The sequence below is a fragment of the Bidens hawaiensis genome, unplaced genomic scaffold, assembly GCF_021521415.1.
Source record: "Bidens hawaiensis isolate Kalapana, Puna unplaced genomic scaffold, B.hawaiensis_p1.1 tig00046822_1, whole genome shotgun sequence".
Taxonomy (NCBI): Eukaryota; Viridiplantae; Streptophyta; class Magnoliopsida; order Asterales; family Asteraceae; genus Bidens; species Bidens hawaiensis.
In genome coordinates, this window is record NW_027498361.1 from 1 (window position 1) to 15,896 (window position 15,896).

General features: G+C 34.5%; 2 pseudogenes across 1 annotated transcript; both read left to right on the forward strand.

Annotated features, from left to right (window-relative positions):
• The first annotated feature begins 79 nt into the window (after window positions 1–79).
• On the forward strand, window positions 80–1,243 carry LOC143596649 (CASP-like protein 5B2 pseudogene; annotated as a pseudogene). The gene is made up of 2 exons (XR_013146749.1): window positions 80–238; window positions 856–1,243. The product of XR_013146749.1 is annotated as a CASP-like protein 5B2 pseudogene (transcript).
• A 356-nt stretch (window positions 1,244–1,599) lies between these two features.
• LOC143596645 (putative pectinesterase/pectinesterase inhibitor 45) lies at window positions 1,600–4,292 on the forward strand (annotated as a pseudogene).
• The last annotated feature ends 11,604 nt before the right edge of the window (window positions 4,293–15,896 follow it).

The window sequence follows — 15,896 nt, forward strand, 5'->3', positions numbered from 1 at the left end:
GATGGGATTTTAGTAATTAATGAGGGCTTGATTTGGTGGTGTTATTAGTAGCGCATTAAATAGGATGCTGCTAATATTTATGGTAATTTTGTTTATTGGATGCAGCTATTTAATTGCTTCAATGGGGCTTCAAGTGTTGTGGAGCTTTGGGTTAGCTTGTCTTGATGTCTATGCTCTTAGGATCAAGAAAGACCTTCAAAATGCCGTCTTGGTTAGCTTGTTTGTCGTTGGCGATTGGGTATGTTGTCGTCTTCGTTTATAGAAAGTTTTATTATCTGCTTATGTCATCATATTAATATAGACCCAATTTTAAGTACAGAATTGTGTAATACAGTTGTACAAGTGTTTATGTTGTTCACACAGCCGGAATAAAAAGGCCCCTTAGGCCCTAATGAGTTATATATTTTTTTTAGAATGGTGAGTTTCTTATATTTAGGCTACCGCATTCTCCAAATTTGGAGAGCCCCGATGCCCCACTCTGGCCAGACTATGTTGTCTTAACCGATGCCCCTAATGAGTTATATAAACTGATTTTTTTAAACAACGATTAACATTATAACAATAAACGTAGCAAAATCATTAGTTTTTAAGTTTTAATGTCTTATATAGAGGGCCCAATAAGGTTTTTGTTTTTATATCATAAAAATTATATATATATAAATTTAGTGCCCCCCCCCCCCCCCCCCCGGGGAAAAAGCATGCCCAGGCCAGGCCTTGTTGAACATCCTCTTGTATCCACAACAATTGTTCAAATGCATTTATGTTGTGCATAATTTTTCTGTGTTTCATGTTTAGATAGTAAACGAGTTATTAGAAGGTTTGAATTATGATTAACTTGAGGTGGTACAAATGTAGGTGACGGCTACACTGTCGCTTGCTGCTGCGTGCTCTTCGGCTGGGATTGTGGTACTCTATGCAAGAGATTTGCATTTCTGCACCAACCCTAAAATGCATTTACCCTGTAGCAGATTTGAGATCTCAATAGCTATGGCTTTCATCACCTGGTTCTTTATAGCCATATCTTCTCATGTTATGTTTTGGTTATTAGCATCCGCTTGATCAACCATTTTCTGCTCAGTTTTCCACGTGTTTGCCTCGAAAGGTTTGCCTAGGTTTTGTGTGTATCTTTGTTGTTGGAGATTATTCAAAATTTTGATCATGTAGCAGTGATGTTATTGATAATGTATTAATGTGATGTGCCATTGGTTTGTATAACTCACTTGCTTAAAAATGAATCTGAGTGCCCCTGTTTGAAACCAGAATGGCTTAATTGGATAAGGTTTAATACAGATTTGAGCTTTCAAAAATTTCAACAAATTTAATAGATATTTGGCCTTTAATACATATTGAGTTCCAGATTTATCATGTAATAATGCTAATCTTTAATCATTTTAGAAAATATAATGACCGGTTTGGTTCGATTATGTTATATAATGGTTCATTTCGGTTTCTAACTATTTTGTTAGGTTCATTCGGTTTAGGGTTTAGGGTAATACAGTTGGCTATCAAAAATATTAAAACCAAACCATCTGTTTAACACTTTAATTATTTGGATTTGGTTGAATCAACACTTGAATATAACAATGGGTGAGAATAAATGGTCCTCAAAATCCTCCTACCCACAACTCCCCAAAATTCGTTACAAGGTTTTCATATGATCAAACAACCAACCAAAAACCCCATAACCAAATTCTGTCAAATTAACAAGAAAATTATATAAAATTGCTTCGAACTTTTGTTTTTTTCGAACAGATTTTGACATCTTGTGGACTCTGCCTTGGATATAACCCAAGGCAGAGATCAAACGAACAAACGTTGATTTCATATTCACAACGTTGAATCATGGCGTTTCAAGATTTCGACTAGATATCAGAACGTCGAAGGCTTGAAAGAAAACAAAAGTTGAGACAGAATCATCATCGGTGTCGTCATAACCATTTTACTTATTTCAGGAGCCGTTGCGGCCTTTTTAATATTCCTCAACAGTTCCCAACCAGATGACACCACCGATGATGGTGCAGATAGCGTCGCGACCAACCCTGACACGGATAAAACTAACAAAGACAACTCGTCTGGTGCGTCTAATGACAAAGGAAACGACAACCAAAAAGTTTTGCAAACTCAAAAGGCGGTTCAAACGATATGCCAAACAACCGATTACAAAGAAACATGCGAGAGCCGTCTTGAGCAATCATTAAGTTCCAAACTGTCGGGACTACCCAGTCCCGATGATCTCATGCAGGCGGCTATATCCGCAGCCTCGGATGAACTTGACAATGCCATTAAGCAAACATCCACGTTCATGAAAGTCGAGACCGCACCCGAAAAAAACAAAAGCCTACATTTGATGTTTGCAAACAAGTTTTAGAGGGCGCACAAAACGACTTCAATCATTCACGAAATGCAGCCGGATCTACTGATTTAGGCAACTGGTTGAGTGGGTGTGATGAGTTATCAGCAAACGTGCATTGATGCGGTTACAGAAGATGCTACCAAGACTAGCATTGAGAAGGCTTTAAAGATCACCAAAGAACTCACAAGCAACTCTTTAGCCATAGCTTCTTCACTTCAGAAGGTAGTTTCTCCACCTACGGCCACCCATCGCCGCCTTCTAAACAGGCAGGCCCGCCCTGCCTGTATGGATTGTCCAAATGTGACCGGAGGCTACTGAAGACTGACGCTACAAGTCTGGTTCCAAATGTGACCGTTGCTAAAGATGGTAAGGGGGATTTTGAGACGATTACTAAGGCGCTTGAAGCGATGCCGGATAAATATGAAGGGCGGTATGTTATTCACATTAAAAAGGGAGTATATGAAGAGAATGTGGTCATCACAAAAGATATGGTGAACATCACTATGTACGGTGATGGCTCACAGAAAACAATTGTCACCGGAGACAAAAACTTTGCAGATGGAGTTCCTACCTTTCTAACAGCAACATTTGGTAAGGCTGTCATGGTCTTTTACTCTTTTTTGTTAGGGTATGCATGGGTCGTTTTTGGGCTAAAAACCGAACCAACAATAGAAAATTCGTTTGGTTTTGGTTTTTCGGTTTCCTGTTTTCAATGGAATGGGTTCTCTTATATCATTTGGGCTTTTGGACCCAAAAAATGACCTAAAATAATGTAATCGGGTCTGAATTTTATTTTATTTTTTTGTTGTTGTTAATTAACAATTAGCTAATTATTACACAATTTGGATATTAAATTTATACCTACTTAATTTTATAATTTCTTCAAAATACTTCAGCTTATTTTCGGATTTTAGTTGATAGCAAAGGCTGAAACCAAACCGAAAGGCCGGTTTAAAAATAAAGAACATAAAACCACATTGTTAGTTTTTAATTTGGTTATGTTACTTTTAAGAAGCAGAAATGCAACACATAAGAAATTGTATATATTGCGTTAATGATTTAGTGAAAGAGAAAAAATAGTTGGACCGTCGGTTATGTAACCTTCTTATGTCTTACAACTAAAACATTACGTACAAATGCATTATGCGATTCATGTAATTAACATATTAGACTGTCCATTTATAAATCTTTGTACCAGCAATTTTGTCTTTGCTAATTAACGAATACGATATGAATAAATGCAGCGGCTATAGGGGAAGGATTCATGGCTCAATCAATCGGTTTCAGAAACACAGCAGGTCCAGAAAAGCATCAAGCCGTCGCTCTGAGGGTGCAATCAGACCGCTCAGTATTCCTAAACTGTCGTATGGAGGGGTACCAACAAACACTATACGCTCAAACACACCGCCAGTTTTACCGTGGATGCTACATAATGGGCACAGTGGACTTCATATTTGGGGACGCCGCAGCAGTGTTCCAAACGTGCGAAATCATTATCAGAAAACTAATGAAGGATCAACAAAACACAGTGACAGCTCAAGGAAGAGTCGACAAACACGAAACAACAGGAATCGTGTTACAAAAATGTAAGATATCCGCAGATGAATCGTTGGGGAAGAAGTCGAAGATCGAGAGTTACCTTGGGCGGCCAGGGAAGGAGTATTCTAGAACGATCGTGATGGAGTCGGAGATTGATGATGTCATTGAACCGGCGGGTTGGTTGGCGGGAGAAGGGGATTTTGGAATCGAAACGGTTTATTATGCGGAGTATAATAATATTGGTGAGGGGTCTCGGGTGAAGGATAGAGTGAAATGGGGAGGTTATCAGAAAGAGTTCAAGAAGGAAGATGCGATGAAGTACACGGCGGGGCAGTTTATACAAGGCGAAAGCTGGTTGAAAAGCACCGGTGTGCCGGTTTGTCTAGGGTCTTACAGCTAGGTAAGGTAAGGTAAGGTAAGGTAAAGGAGATGATGATGATGGTGTACATGCAATGCAAGTAGATGTTATGAACCATATATCAATGGTAGTTGATAGACATGTTTGTTTTTGTTGGTAGAGTTGCTATTTTGTTTCACTATAAATATGGTTGCATAATATGTAGGTCCAATAGGACGTTTTTAGGCCATGTGATGTTCTTATAAAGGAGAGAGAGGGAGAGGATGAGTTATGTGGATTAAGGAAAGAGAGGGAGATGATGTTTTGGAGACTAAAAGGGTAATTTGGACTTGATGATGTTTTCAAAAGTTGTTATTGTGGGTGTTGGAAGTCATTAATTAATCACTAGCTATCAAACACCTTAAGACCAATATAACGTCACCAGCTATCAAACACGTTTGATTAAGCGGTAGCAAACCGTTGAAAACGGCTTTGTCTTTAATTTCAAATTGCAAGATGAAGGCTAGGTTGTCCAAAAAAATGTGTAATTTATGAGTAGAGTTAGAGAGTTTGTGACTTGTGATTTTAAGAAATGTTAATCACAAACTAGCTAATGATTAAAACACATCTAACACTAAACACGTAAAATAACAAATGATAGGGATGGTTTCAGGAAAGAAATAAGATTACTATGAGAAATGAATATGAACCACTAGTTTTGTTTTATGTTTTAAATGCTTAAAGATAAATAAGAAAAGTATTAATGCATGTTCTCTCTTTAATTAATAAATATAATAGTTATCTATTCAATTAATATAACTAATCAAATTATTATAATTGAAAAATAATAAGAATTCATTTATTTTTATAACTTATTTTTTCTCTTTTGAATTTTTATCCTAAACAAGTACAATTTATTTATATATTAAAATTTCTTTCTATCCAAAATCAATTTCTTCCAACTCAATATATTAATATCCATCAACACGTAGCTACATTGTGATAAATAGTACAAAAAACTATCTTACACGTGTTTGCATTAAATATCAACAAAAAAATACACAACCTACACAAAAACATATAACCTACACTTGTTCTAATAATAAGAAAATATATAACCGACACACAAAATTCAGCATCAATAAACTACACATGCATACGAAAACGTATAACCTACACACGAAAAACATATAACCTACACTCGAAAATTTTATCCTACACAAATACAATTTATTCAAATATTAATTTTTTTTCCATCCAAAATCAATTTCTTCCAACTCAATATATCAATATCAACACGTATGTACACTGTGATGAATAATACAAAAAACTATCTTACATATGTTAGCATTAAATGTCAATAAAAAATATACAACCTAAACAAAAACATATAACATACACTTATTCTAAGAATAAGAAAACATATTACCTACACACGAAAAACATATAACCTACACACGGATAGGATATGTGTATCCATAATTAGAGAGCGATTTATTATGGTTATATTAGTTGTATTAATTGAAGAGAGAGAATACATTTATTGTTGCATTTATATTTTTTTTTATTTATTTTTGTATATTTAAAACCTAAAATAAAACTAGTGGCTTATATTCATTCTCACAGTAATCTCATTTCTCTCCTGAACTTAAACATATATATATATATATATATATATATATATATATGGGATGGATCTTGCGAGAAGTGATATTACAACGAGAAGTGAATCTCATCCATTGATTTTGTTTGATCAATGGTCATTACTCAAATGGCACTCTTGTAATTTATTTTCACCATTTTAATTAACTTTAATACCAAAAAGGTTACGTTAGTAATTTTTATGTAGCATCATTAAAAACAAATGTGTAACTCATAATTACTTAACTAGTCAATTAAATCTTCCCATTAAAGCCATAATTAAATCTCTTTTTTGAAAATCATTTAATATTTTTGGTGTACTATCATTTTGAAGGTTTACAAATGCTTCATCTAATCTTATGGATGATGAATATCTTGTTATTTGCAAGAGTACAGTGACAAAACTGGTAAAAACCTCTTGTATCCTTATGAAGTATAGGTACGTACGTACACACATACATACGTAGGTACGTATGTACCTACGTCCCTACGTGCGTACGCCCCTACATACGCACATACACAAATACATACGTAGGTGTGTACCTACCTACGTCCCTATGTGTAACACCGCGAAAATTTCCGACTTAAGTTTGTGCCAAATTTGTCATTTATCAAAGTTCAGGGACTTAAAATAAAAAATCTGGAAAATTTGATTCTTCGCGTGATGCGAAGAAACTGGTTGATACACTTCGCGCTATGCGAAGCGTTGGCACACAATTCAACGTTCTGGCATGTTCGCGCTACGCGAAGATGATGGATAAGGCAACTTCGCGCGGCGCGAAACCACGTTAAGTAATCGGGGACACGTGTTCAACCACGCGTCAACACGTGGCATCACGAGATACGCCACGTGTAAAATGGCGGCTAGAGGCGGTTCGCGCTACGCGCAGATGCTCAGATTTCACCTATAAATAGGTGGTGTCGGGTTTGAAGCATTTCACATCAAAATTCACCTTCACTTTCACACACTTAGTATTGGGAAGCGTGTCCAATTGTCGTGAAGTTTCGTGGTCCTGTTTTCTTGTGATTTGTGCAAGTAGAGGGGCCCTGACACTCTGTAGATCGGTTAAGCGAGTTAGAAGCAATGTTCTGTCAATCAAACAATCATTCTAACTTAGTATTAGCATTCCCGTATAGTCACTAAGGTAGGATCAAAGTTTAAGTTATTCCCAATTATATTATAATAGCTTAAACTCATTCAAGGCTATGGCCTTTAACCTTGAAATGATTTTCAAAGCATTCACAAACAGTTTTCAATAAACATTACTTCAATAAGATGTAATGATATACAAAACTATATTTTGACGGACATGTAGTAACTGGAAGGGGGATATCGTTAGTAGACTCTTCTTGCCTAAGGTAAGTAATTCGTACAAATCCCAATCAATCACGGGACTCGTTTACTTACTTGGAGAAGTTTGCCAACGTGATAGACTCTATTAGGCCCAAGCATGCTATACCAAACGTCACATAAATAAAAATATGATTTCAAACATTTACAAACCTAATCAAGGTTAAAACCAGACTTAAGGTCTGCAGTCTAATCAAGAAACACCATCAAGGTGATCATTCAAACCTATATGTTTATAGGTTAACAATCATTCATAATCAAGAAGGTTTATAAAGCAATCACACTGACGGTACAGGTGAATACGTTAAACCTTTACAAACAGTCAAAACATAATTATACTCTATAAGATAGAAAGGTTGTTTGTCTTATAGAGTCAGTCAAATGTTTACATGAGATTACGTGATCTCTAAAACGTTGTAATACAAATTAGAGAATAAAGCAACTCAGACCGAATGCACATATGTCTGGATCCAAACATAACTGTTCAGCCTATACAATCAAAGGCTATGTGGCGCGGGCTAATGGTCATATATAGTTCTCCAGAATGGGCTACGTGGCTTGGAGACTTGTGTGTGTGTGGGACAGTGTTACATATACCGGGTATAGCAATATATCTGCTGAGCTTGTCAAGAAAACTATATTTGTATTATGATTGTTATTTTAAATGCTTTTAGAGTCATAACGATTCACCAGCACATAGCTGACGTATTTTATTCCCACTTGCAGGTAATTAAGTTTGGTGATAAATAGCAAGGATTAGAGTCGTCGAAGAAGATAGAAGTTCGCACCGCATGATGGCTCAAATTTTGTTATAAAATCCTTGTAATATTAAAAACAATATTTTGTAAAAAATATGCTTGGGGATTTAATTCCCAAGTAAATTTTTAATATAAATTAATATTATATCAAACCTTTAAGTCTTCCGCTAAAAGTTACCCATAAACTCTGATATATTTACAAAACAGGTACCAACTATTGGTCACACTCCTAGGCTCAGTTTTGGGGCGTGACACTATGTGCGGATATACCTACATGACTACGTGCGTACGCACCTACGTGCGTAGGTACCTATGTGCCTACGTATGTACATGCCTATGTAATTATATAAATACATGCATTCATAAAGTGTATGGCGTACGTATGAGTTTCATATATGTGTGTAGTATGTATTTTTTATGTGTTAATTTTTATTTCAAGTATGTTTTGTTTGATGTATGGGACAAACAAGAACATAATCAATAACCTATATCAAATTGATTTTGATATATGGCGTATTCCCAATTCAACCGATGGAATCAAACTCTCAAATAATACGCATACACATTAACCAAAAATTTAAATAAATAAATAAAAAGCTAAGTTAATATAAATTAATATGTAACTCTTCATGAATTATTACGTGTCATATATAAAACAAACCATTTTTTACTAGTATACCCTTATCTATATATAAAAACAATTAATAAAAGAAAATTTGTGATTGATTCAATTGACTTCTCGCACTTCTCGCAATAAGAAACACTTCTGAAATGAACCAAATACTCCTATATATACATACTAGATTTTATCTCCCGTATTACGGGGGTTGTTTTACATTATTCGTTTTTAATATTTATATATGCATATTTGGATTTTAATTTTATTTATTGTAAAAAAAAGTCAATAATTAATATTGTCACACCCTCAAAATCCACTAACGGAGTTTTACCGTCAGAGGGTGTGAACTAACAGGATCAGAATCATCAGTTATAATCAAACCATAAAAATGTTTAAATGAAAATAAGTGCGGAAGCGTAAAACCATAGAAACAATGTTACGTCACGCAGGACGATTTAAAACCAATGATAACAGTTAAAAGTGAGTTTGCATGGTTAAAAGTTTTTCAAGCAATGCATGTTCCTAAACCGCGCGCCCGCCTCGGCTCACTGAGAATAACATACTAAAAGTGTCAACACAAGGTTGGTGAGTTCACAAGTTATATAAAAATAAATCGTTTAGCGTTTTGCGTTACAGCGTTTTGCGTTACAGCGTTTTGCGTTTTGCGTTACCAGATAGTGTTATGTCAATTATATATCGATAGGTAGCTAGTCTATACAACAAGTATTACTAAGTGTTCGACACCGAAGCTGACTCGTTTATTAAGTGCCTTGTCACCAGGTCCTCCAGACCATGGTACGTGTTAGCCAAAATTACACCCGCTCGACCTCCAGTCGAGTTTAGCGTTGGGTGGGGTTTGTCAAACCCAGTAGTACTACTCAACAGTGACTCACTATTCCAAATATTAACCGGTTCGATGTGTAGGAATTCAATTGTTTCGTTGCCACTTAGCCTTTACAAGTGATATATAATTTACTAACAAAATCTTAAATGCGTTTATCGGAGTGTGTTAACTCCCCCAAGTGAAAAGCGTTTAAAACAGTTTAAAAGGGGTAAGTGAAACTCACTGTTTGCAAAGAATTTCCCAAATTAAATCACCAAGATGCGCGTCACTGAAAAACTCTCTCTAGCGTTCTAAAACAACAAAGAGATTTTTCTAAGTGTCGGAATACTATTGAGTCTCTAGACCCGGCACATAATACCTATGCACATAACATGTTTCGTGTTTCGTTTGTGAATCGTGTGTGACTTTAACAAGTGTATTTGTGACACATTACATGTGTAAGCAATCATATACGTGTCATGTATTCATAAAGTACATTACTAGCAATTATTCCCCGTAAGGGCATTTTGGTCAAATCATGACAATTAACTAGCCATTATTCCCCATAAGGGCAATTTGGTCAAATTATGACAATCAATTAGCAGTTATTCCCCGCAAGGGCATTTTAGTCAAAACACGACAATTATCTTGCAATCATTCCCCTCCAGGGCAATTTGGTCAAAACACGATAATCAATTAGCAAGTATCATATTTCATGCATTTTCACAAAACTCAGCAGCTAGTTTCACCGAGACAGAAATCCTACTTGAAAGATTGTACTATTCCACCGATCATCGTATCTCAATTAATTCACCAAAAATCATCACAGAAGCATATATGTCTTAGGTTTCCAGAACATATTTTATTATATTTTTATTTCACATAGTTTTCTCATAATCATCAAATCATTACAGCAAACTCATAACAGTCAAATTCATGCGCAACAGAATGTTATTTGCAATTCCCGTTAAACGAAAAATCCAATAAATGCAAGACCACTTGGGTTAGGTTCCTAACTCAATAAGTCAACTTCCAGAAGTGGAACCAACCCAATTGGTCTCGTAGTTCATGAGATATAACATTTACAAAATAACCTAACAGCAGGTCTAACAGCTCAGCTTTGCACAATGTTTTTGTAAAATCATAAAAGTTAACTTCTACTTGTCCAAAAATTACAAATTTATACTTTATAGAAACTAGACTCAACCTAGTTTACTGTAGTACCAATAATCTCAACCAATTTTCACGTTTACACTTCGTTACAGTCACTTAAACATCATATACACATTCTGTCCAGAAACTGTTTGCATCCAAACTCAATATATTAACAACCTATGAACTATCATGCATTCATATAACCCTCTAGACTCCATAAACACCATCCATGCACATCAATTACACATTACATACATGATTAGGGTTTTTGTTTGAACTCAAATCAAAGATACAACGATTAACGTGTAACAATATCAATACTAGTTATCAAATCATTATCCAATCAACAACAATCCTATTAACTATACACACTCACAAAATCGGCTGCTAGGGTTTGTTATTAACCCAACAAACATCAAAATCAAGTAGTAAAGATGTATAGGATAATCAATTATACCTTCCTAGCACCTAATTCTTCAATCAAGGACTTGATTTGATGGTGTATTTGTGTGTGTATGTCGACGGCAGCCAAGGGAGCAAAGGGAATGGGGGCTGGTCGGTTTTGAGTGGGGAAAGAAAAGAATAGTTAGGGTTTAGTTAATGATGTATTTATAAACATAACATGTTACATTCAAGTCCCTCCACTTCTAAGTATTACTTTTCTAGCCTAACTAACTTGTTTACATCTTGAGTTAACGTTTATAATCATGTTATCACATAACACATAAGTCTAACACATAATTATCACATAATTACTGTTTTGACGTTTTTCGTTTATTCATCAATCGTTTGCGTCACCTCGTTTGCGTTTCGGTGCAACTCCCGAAAGACTACACATGTAGTAAGTGTTAAGCGTCATTTAAACCCTAGTTTAAATGTAATGAGGTGTGCGTTATAGATTCAATGATCTTAAGTTTGAATTGACGGAGTTGAGTTAACGGAGTTAACCGGAAATTGACGATTGTCACAAATATACTTGAGGTTTGATGATAAAATGGTTTCACAAATAAATGATATGTTATAATCCGGTTTAAAAGCTATCTGGGTTTGTTGATACCCATTATCCGTTTATTTTCTTTATTATAAAATTGTTTCTTAATTATAAATAATATTTTTTAAAATAAAATAGGATATTAATTTTTAGTATATCCCTATTTTATAGGATTTTCAGATCAAATATTTTACGAGATTAATTTTTAATATAATGAGATGTTATAACCCGTTTATGAGCTATCTGGGTTTGGTGAGACATTTACCCGTGAATTCAGGCCAAATGCGTGAGAAATCTTCATTTACAAATAAAGCAATCTGATGACTTGTGAGAATGATTGTTTTACATTTTTTGGTTTTTAATATTTATTTTTTGGATTAATTTCCTTTATTGTAAGAAAGTTAATAATATAGTTAGGGGTTGATGATGAAAGTGTTTTTCATAAATAAATGATATGTTGTAACCTATTTAAAAGCTATCTGGATTTGGTGACCCATGATCAACTTATGTTTTTTACTATAAAATTGTTTATTAATTATAAATAATATCTTTTTTTAAAAAAAATTGGATATTAAATTTTAGTATATCCCTATTTTATAGGATTTTCATATCAAATAATTGGTAAGATTAATTTTTAATTTAATAAGAAGTTATAACCCATTTAAGAGCTATCTGGTTTTGGTAAGACTCATACCCATGAATTTGGGTTAAATCAATGAGAGGTCTCTATTTAAAAATCAAGCTATCTGATGGCTTCCATAAAATGGGGGAGCGACCACATCGCGACTCGTAGGATTTTAGGGTTTTCGTTTATATATATTATAGATATATAACTAAACAAAAGTAGTTTATATGAAAAAACATTTTAAATACCTAGTTGACAAGGTGTAGATTTAAGAGTATATTTGGAGGATGTAAAAATTAGCCTTTAAAAAAATTAAAATATCAAGTAATTTAGTTACCCTTGTAGTAGCATAATCACCTGTGGTCACTAAATGTTCTCAGTCCTTCACAGCCATTGTGAGTAACTCACCTTCGCTGCCTTTAGTCGCCTCATATGGCAACTGTTTACTTTCTATTTTGAGTGATTCTCTACCATCTTTATTTTTATCATACATCTTTTATTGGTCTTGAAATAAGATTTAAATCAAGAAGCACTTTGTTGTAACAAGCCACCTAGATATCGCTAGTGGAATGCTTCTAAGTACCAAAGTGATGAAAACGTGAGAAGTATAAGTGATGTTCATTTTAAAACTAATAATATATTGAAAACTAAAAGAATCAACCAACGTATAATACGGTTACACAACAATTACATTTCTTGAAACAACACTTGAAAGCCCGTGAGTCCATCCGCCATCACTTATTTTCGTTCGTCCTTTAATCACGAACAAAAACATGCAATGGCCTAGCCTATATGATAATAGTCGATGAATTGCCATTTAGTTTTGTGGAATGGAAAGGTTCTAGGTATTTCATAAGTCTATGTCAACCATCTTTAAAAGTTCCTTGTAGAACTACAATTACCAAAGACGCATATCATATGTTTCAAGAAGAAAAAACAAAAGTCTGTGATTTTATTAAAAAGAACATTGGTAGGATTTGTTTGACAACAGACACATGGACTTCTAATCAATAGTTTAGTTTCATGTGTATCATCGCTCGCTTCGTAGACAACGAGTGGAAATTATAGAGAAAAGTCTTGACATTTTGTACCCAAGAGAATCATCTTGGTTTAGATATTGGGAAAAATGTTGAAAACTGATTAAATGAATAGGGAATTGAAAACATTTTAACAGTTTCAGTTCATAATGCTAATGCAAATGATGTTGCAATAGACTTTATTGGAAAGGGTATTCCAAAATTTTGATAAGTGCCCTTTAAATGTTAAATAGACACACAATAGGTGTGTTGCACATATTATAAATCTAGTGGTCCAAGAAGGAATCAAACTGGTTAAGAAGTCGGTTGATAAAGTTAGGTGGGCGGTTAGGTGAATCAAGCAATCACCATTAAAGCTTGACAAATTCGACAAGTTTGCTAAGATTGTTAATGTCGATACAACGAAACACCTAGTTTTAGACGTATAAACTAGATGGAATTCCACTTACCTTATGTTGGAAGTTGCACATGCTTACGAGAAAACAATTGAAAGATATAATATTGAGGAGTCTATCTTTAGAACTGAATTTGATAATACAAGTTATGGGGAACTTAGGATTGAAGATTGGCAAAGTTGTAGAGATTTATGTCATTTTTTGAAAACATTTTGTGATATTACTTTGAGGGTCTCAAGTACACACTATGTAACATCAAACTTGTGCATATGATCATTAGAACCAGTGTCAATGATCCATTTGGAATAATATTTTGAAGAATTGCAAGGCATTATACCTCAGAAAGAATTTTGATTGATGGTTGTAGCACTGTTAGCAGCATAAGTAGTTAAAGGTCCAGATTGAACTTTGTTCTGCTGCAATAAAACCATCAAGTCATGATATTGTTGCTGAGTAATACTTTGCTGGTCAAATTGATTTTGATCATTCTTTCCTTGTTCCTCAGCAAGATTAGCAAACTTCTTTCCTTTAGTGAACTTAAAGTCTTTTGGAAAACCAATCAATTTATAGCATTTGTTCACTGAATGCCCATCTCTTTTTCAATGGGTGCACACCAAAGTCCTTTTGTTTTCCCACGTTCCTCCAATGGCAGGTCCTCCACTGCTTGCATTCATAGATGCAGTGGTGGTGTGAATTTCTTTTTTGCTTCTCATCTTGCATGAGAATCCCATAAGCACGATTGATGGAGGAAGGGGCTGCATAATCAGAATATTGCTTCTAATAATGTCATAACTAGGATTTAGATCAATAAGGAACTGAATCAGCCTTTGATCCTCATCTCTTTTAGCAAAAGCATGAGCAGCCCACAAGTGCATGAAGGAATGGTATTGATTACATTCAGCTCGTCCCAGTTCGACTTCATTTTAGCAAAATAAGTAGCAATATCACTACTACCTTGAGTGACTTGGCAAAGGTTCTTTTGTAATTGATAAATTTTAGCACCATTTGCCTGACTATAACGAGAGTTAAGCTTATTCCAAAGAATTTGAGCAGTTTCAGCATACAAAACACCATCACGAATATCATGATTGAGAGTGTTAAGAATCCATGATATGGCCATATAATTGCAGCATTTCCAATTAGAAAGATGTGGTTGATTAATCGGCATGGTTACCATGCTGTTGATGAAACCAAGCTTGTTTTTAGCTGAAAGAGAAATCATCATTGCTCTTTCCAAGCTCCAAAACCATTACCGTTGAAGAATTTGAAAACAAGGATCATACCAGGATGATCAAAAGGATGAAGATAAAGAGGATTTGAGGAATCAATGGTCATGTTTTGAACGAAAGATTTGTTCGGGGCTTCTATTAGAAAAACACAACAAAACGAAGCAAACACACGAAAGAACTTATGCGGCGTATATGTTTATACGGCATATATGTTTATACGCTTGAAAAGAAACTTATGCGCCGTGAATGATATACGGCGTATAAGTATGAGAAAATGACATATGCAGCGTGTAAGAATGATATGCGCTGTGAATGATATACTTATACGCCAGAAAAAGTTATGCGGCGTGTAAGTTTGATCAAAAAGAAAATGACAAAATTTTGAGAAAGAAAGAATGAGAAAAGGTCTGAAACTTTGAGAAAAATTTTAAAAATAAGAACATGACATGTTGAGAAAATTTTATGAAGTTTGAACGGATAAAAACTATGAAATGAAGAAATGAAAGAGAAAAGGAGATGAAAATGAGGATTTGAAGAAAGAAACAAGATCAATATCCGAAGAAACACAGGAACGATGAAAGAGGATGATCAAATGATCAATAAGAAATAGCTGATGAAGAGAGAAAACTGGTGAATTGAGAAAAAAAACGGTTGAAACGAAGAGTAGGACTAACAAAATAATAAATAGGTTTCTTGTTTCTTGTTTTGTAATAATTCATTTTGAAATAATAATATTTTCTTTCTCTTCTTCATTTCTTCTTTTATTCTCGTGTCATCATTTTTAACGATTACATGCTATCAGAGCAAGGTTGTTAGTTCTGCTCTTCGTTTCAACCGTTTTTTTTTCTCAATTCACCAGTTTTCTCTCTTCATCAGCTATTTCTTCTTGATCATTTGATCATCCTCTTTCATCGTTCCTGTGTTTCTTCGGATATTGATCTTGTTTCTTTCTTCAAATCCTCATTTTCATCTCCTTTTCTCTTTCATTTCTTCATTTCATAGTTTTTATCCGTTCAAACTTCATCAAATTTTCTCAACATGTT